This window comes from Gallinula chloropus (assembly GCF_964237585.1).
Source record: "Gallinula chloropus genome assembly, chromosome: 1".
Taxonomy (NCBI): Eukaryota; Metazoa; Chordata; class Aves; order Gruiformes; family Rallidae; genus Gallinula; species Gallinula chloropus.
Genome location: NC_140085.1, coordinates 71223362 through 71229667, shown reverse-complemented (window position 1 = coordinate 71229667; position 6306 = coordinate 71223362).

Genomic DNA, 6306 nt, shown 5'->3' with positions numbered 1-6306 from the left:
GCCCTGAAATCTGGTACCACTCTGTGGGATGTTCCTCACCGCATTTTGGCAGCACGGTCTCTGGATGCAGGAGAGTTTTATGCTGAGTAAATTATTCCCTCTAAAGTGAGAGAAAGCTTTATTCACATAATCATTATGGGCTTGTTTGTGTGCTTGCCAGAGCTAATAGTCTTTTCCTTCTGCTCTTTGGGATCTTTCAAAATACAGCTGATTGTTACCCTATCATCTACTGGGTCTCCATGAGCCATAAACTGAGAACATATTTATTGCTTTTACCAAACACAGTCTCTTGGCTAAATTTTTCTTTATTGTATCTTTTCCCTCCCTTTTTTCTTCTTTTAGAAAGCCACAACTTGGTTTGAGTCTAAAAGCAGTGTCCCATTTTGTTCACAGACAATATCTCTCAAAATCCATGGAATATAAAGGTAAGGAGGGAAAACCCTTCTTTTGGCTGACAGCTGCAGCTGTCCACTTTTGGCAACTAAAAAAAATTTCTAGAAATTTCTTTCCAACTTTCCTATTGTTGTATGGGTACTTTTCCTTTGAAATGTGGAAAGCAAATTTTGACTGTGTGTCATTCCTTGGAACTGCATTGTGCTGGCACTTGTAGAGACTGGCCTATTAATAAATGTTACTTTTTGGTGTCGTAATAGAAAGCAATCTGGTTTACATATGTAGTGTAAGTAAATGCTTCGGAAGAATTCAACACAGAACATTAAGTATTCAGAAGCCTTTAAGGGTGGCTATTATACCTACTTACACATTGACAGAAAAAGTCTAAGAGAGAACAGAAAGTATAAGGTAGTAATTTCCAGAGAAATTGGGAAATAATATCCACATAAGAGAAAAATAGTGTGCAGAACAGAGTCAGGTGACAGTGAAAAGAGGTGTCTTAATCAGAATAGGAGTGAAGGAAAGAAAGATTTTGGAACCAAACTTTAGTAGAATGAATTGCTGTGTTAAAAATATACAGGAGAAACAGCATTTCTTTCGTATTTCTAAGAATCTGTTGTAATTCAACAACTATGATTTGAAAATAAAAATGAAGGCTGGGTTCAAGAATGTAATCCTACAGCATATGTAGTATTTCTGGAATCCACAAGACCTTGCTTCTGCTTATAATTTCCATGGTATTGCACTCTCTTTGAAATAATAATGTTACCTCTATTTCAGACTAGTGTAGCTTTTCTTATGGCCTTCCTTCTAGATGCTGACAGATCAACTCAATTCTGGTTGTTTCCAGTGTATTACCTTGTTTGTCTGTCAAAGCATCCTCCTGATAATGTAGTGAAATAATGCAGAGCTTCCCCATAGAAATCTAACAGTTGGCAAGTGGGCACCTTCTGGCTTTTAATTCTTCGTCACAGGTTACTTCAGCTAGTCATTGCTCATGTAGTTTGTCATAATGTTATGGAAATTTAAGTATATTGAATTTGACATATCTTGTGCTGGTCCCACCTAATCACTGGCCTACTGAATTTATTGTGGGGGTTTTTTGTGAGTCATTTCCAACAGTGTGCCTCCTGCCTCAGCAAGGAAATGGGAACTGAAATGAGATTGATGGAACTGAAAGCTGGAGAGGGACAGTTTACAAGGACATGTGGCAATAGGACAAGGGGTGGTGGTTTTAAACTGAAGGAGGGTGGATTTAGATTAGACATGAGGAAGAAATTCTTCAATATGAGGCTGGTGAGGCCCTGGAACAGGTTTCCCAGAGAAGCTGTGGCTGCCCCCTCCCGGCAGTGTTCAAGGCCAGGCTGGATGGGGCTTTGGGCAACCTGGTCTAGTGAAGGGCATGTCAGGGAGTTGGCTCCAGGTGGTCTATCTCCCAAACCTGTCTAGGTTAGGATTCTATAATTCTATGAACATTCATGCTCGTTCCCTCTCTATGTGATTTGCTAACTACTCAGAGTGCTGTGAAAGACAGCAGTGGTATTACTAGTGATACAAAAGCTAAACAGAGTGCAGTATACTTGGCTGATACAAAAGAAGCAATAACAAAGCCAAAGGATATAAACATATCATCTTCTTTAGATGTTTGAGTCAGTTTTGCTGAATGGGAAATGCCAAAACTGTGAGCTAGACCTTTGTCTTCAAGGGTTGCAAAATGTAACAGGGATGATTTGATGATATAATTGACAAGATTCTTAACAGTTTCTTTCATAAAGGGCAGGGTATTGGCCACTCTTGTACAATGTGTAATGAAGGCACTTCTTCTGAAGACGTCATCTGTGGATGCTAATGACCACATCAATTGTCACTCCTTACAGAGAACACTATTGTTGGCATTCTCACCTAAAAGGCCTTACTTTCTTTATCTGTTTGACTACTGATATGGGTGAAAAAGGAGAAAACGATCATTTCCTTCCAGGGACAGAAACAAATAAGGAGATCAGGCTTATCTCATTGAAGAGACCATCTGTATCTTGTGACATGTACTGATATTTTCAGAATTACTCTTGCCTTGTTCAGGGAATTCTGTGGAAGTACAAGGCCTCTGCCTTCAGTGCTCATTTCTACTCCCTTCGCAAACACTGGATACTAAAATTATGATTGACCTATCTTTCCTGAGAGCACTGAAGTTTCCAGAGATACTGGAACAGGCTTCCTAGAGAGGTGGTTGATGCTCCAAGCCTGTCTGTGTTTAAGAGGTGTTTGGACAATCATAGAATCATAGAATCATAGAATTGTAGGAGTTGGAAGGGACCTCGAGAGATCATCGTGTCCAACCCCCCAGCTCTTCATAACATGCTTTAACTTTTGGTCAACTCTGAATTGGTGGGACAATCAGATTAGATTGCCATCGTAGGTCTTTTCCAACTGAAATAGTCTATTCTCCCCTTCCCTTCCCTGCCCTTCCCTGCCCTTCCCTGCCCTTCCCTGCCCTTCCCTGCCCTTCCCTCCCCTCCCCTCCCCTCCCCTCCCCTCCCCTCCCCTCCCCTCCCCTCCCCTCCCCTCCCCTCCCCTCCCCTTCCCCTTTTTCTATTATTTCTATTTCTCAGTATAAAACAGTCTGTATGAAAAAATACTTTCTTTATCTTGTTACTTAGAGAAAATGAGTCAGATTCAATTCAACCTTGATAACCGTGATACTGGTATGTAGATATATCTAAGAGGAAATAATTTGGGATGAAAAGGGGCATGACACTGATGCACAATTTTCACACATTGTGTTTCTTGCACTAAGCACAAAATATTTAAAAAAATATACCAAAGAAGTTTCCTTGCTCCATAAGATATCCTTATTTTATGCAGAGCTCAACTCCAAGTCATTGCTTAAAGAGTAAACTACTACTCAGATACAAAAGCATGTGAATGGATAAGAGTGTCAAAACACTCCAGTTTATTCAACATTCTGGGTTTTGGTGCTGGGTTTTTTTGTTGTTGTTGTTTGGTTTGGGGGGGGGGGTGGTTTTTTGGGTTGTTTTTATTTTTTTTTCATTAGCATGATTCATTGACTTCACACACAGAGAGAATTCTTATGGCATAAGACAGATCTCTAGCTATGTAAACCTCAAGCACACATTTAAAGCAGCTCACTTGTATTTCTTTTGATACGTCTGCAATTTGCCACTTCTCTTCCTCCAGTTGGTGCTGTTTTACTGCTCTCTATGCTCTGCATTTGGGTTTACAAGATGCTACTGACCACACAGACCAAATTTAATATCCTCTATTTGGATTCACACCAAACCACAAGACTATATATCCTATTATTTTTTTGCTAATTTTTTTCTGTCTCTATTTTTTCTTTATGTAATTCTGAATCTCATAAGAACTAGCCCAGCTCTTACTGTGGTGGTGCACTAACCTAACTAAAACTCCGATTTTCTACTCAGGAATTGAAACAAGTGATATCAATACCACTTTTTCCATTGACTTCCTCATCCTCCCACTATTTTTGTATTTGACAGAAGAGTATTTTTCAACTAATCTAATACAGCCCCAAAGTGGGGCAGTGCCAGCAGGCACTGGTAGACTGCACATCTACCAGTTGACAGCTAGAAAATCACTGGGTAATTAAATCCAGAGAGAGATCCAGAAAGGGAAGGAGCAATTCATGCATCCTACTTCTCCATATGTTGCTATTCACTCCATACAATTGAATATGAGCTCCTTGGCCTTTCTTCTTGCAGCTATCCAAAGATGGAAGTGGCTTCCACCCCTGGGGCAGGAGAAACAATACTTTGAGAAACTGAATGCAACGTAAGGGTAGAGATGTCTGATCCCCAATCTCCGTTTTATTCCCAGGCAGGAAGTTTTCTTAGAAGTCATACCAATACTGCATTATCTACAAAAGGAGTTGCACCATGGTGACTATGTTGGTGTAACTACACCACAGTGTGCAACACTATGGCTTGCAAGTCCTGAGCATGGACACTCTCTGTATCATCTGTAAATTGTCATAAAAGCCCGACAATATACGATTCCTTACTGTTACAGTGAAGGAAACAGAATGTCATCATTCCATTACTAATTGCTGATGATTTTCTCCTTTGTGTGTATTTTTATGATGAGGGGTTTTTTTCTTCTTCACATTTCATCATGTTTTCATAAAATAAGGGGTGAATCAGATCTTTGGCAAGCTTAATTTCTCTCTTTCTCTCCTCTCCTCTCCTTTCCTATCTCAAGTAAATGTCACCAGAAGATGTGTGCCAGCTCGCTAGACATAATTTCTTTTAATCATGTTTCTTTTCTAAGCAATTTTTCTTAGATTGCAGAAGTTCTCTTCAGAACAAAGAATGAACCTAGATTTGTATGTTCTTATCGTTAACGGGAGGTTTTCAAGTTGGCTGGCTGAAAAATACCATGCCAATACTCATTAGTATGAGCATTACTATCTCTATTTTTTGAGAAGGCTATTTACTATTTGCAAATAGCACATTTATATTTACTATATCCTCTGTATAATTAATTGCATTATGATGTTCATCTAACTGAATGTGACTGGTTATAAAATGCCTAGACTTTTTCTTTGCAGTACCAGTATCCCACGCATTGTCTTCTCCTTCTAATGTTGTCAGAACCGCTACACTGTAAATGCTGCTTAATCACCAGTCTCATCAGCGAGTTAAACCCCAAAAACGTCAATGGAAGTAAGAGGTCCATTTCTCCTTTTGGATGTCTGCCAGCAGATTAGCTGGTGGAGGAAAGGTGATTAGGATTTGGGTTTTCATTTTTCTGCTTTAAGGAGTGGCTATTGAGGGAGGCTTGAGGAAATGACTTTGAGAGGAAGAAGTTAAAAGATTTAGTTAGCTACTCCATGTGCATGAGACAGATGCTGTGGCATTTTTGCATTTTTGTCAATCTGAAATAAAATAGCTCTTTTAAGGGTGTGGACCACTCCCTGCTGCCCAGAGGGTGCCTCAAACAACTGGACTGGAGTGAGAATTCAGGGAGGTGGGGAAGACGAAAGGGCCATGAGGCCTCCAAAGGTTTCAGACTGCCAAACACAGACCTCTAGCTCTTACCCTAGCAGTTTAAAACAGTCCTCTAGCATTTAAAATAAACATAATTTTCTTCTCCTTGGACCACAAATAAATTAACACTACTCCTTACCTCTTCAGATTCAGTCTTTTGAGACAGACATACATCTCCCTTTCTCCAATAACAAAAAGTCATTTTTTAGGGTAAGGCTTTATTTCTTTAGCTGATTGAAGTGACTCATGATTAAGCAGTACCCAAAGCAGGTGATCCAGGCATGTTGACATTGTAAACCGTCATACCTTAAAGCCAGAAGCACCAAAGCGACCAACAGCTCATGAGAGGCCTCACACAAGATGGTGCCACAGATGGCCTGTGGCGGCATTGTGATGGGCCGCCTGCCCTAAACCTTGCTGTTTTCAGAGACTTACATTCAGGTCTGTGTTCCTGAATTAATCCAACGTGTCAGGAGAAGGGCTTTTGTAACTAATAATGGTCCTACTGGAGAAAGTCATACGAACAACAAAATGACACTTCTGTACCCAGAAGCTATACCTTAAATAAATGATAGCTAATTGAATTATCTAAGTGCGATTACAGCTGCAAACATTTCAGTTGTAACACTTGGTGTTATTTTGCAGTACTTCTGGCAGCACTGTTTGTTAAATGACACGGGTCAGTGCTTGTGTACAGTAGTTGAGCTTCCCTGTGTTACGGCCTGCCATCGCTAGGTTTGTGTGCTTTGGCACCAATGTTGTGCCAGCATCCAAGTGCTTGCAAAGTACACGGGAAGGCGGCAGCTAACTAAAGCACCATTACACTGTGTAACGAGTGCAGCACCTTCTTGGAGAAGACAGACCCCTGAAGGCACTGGCAGGCAGACCC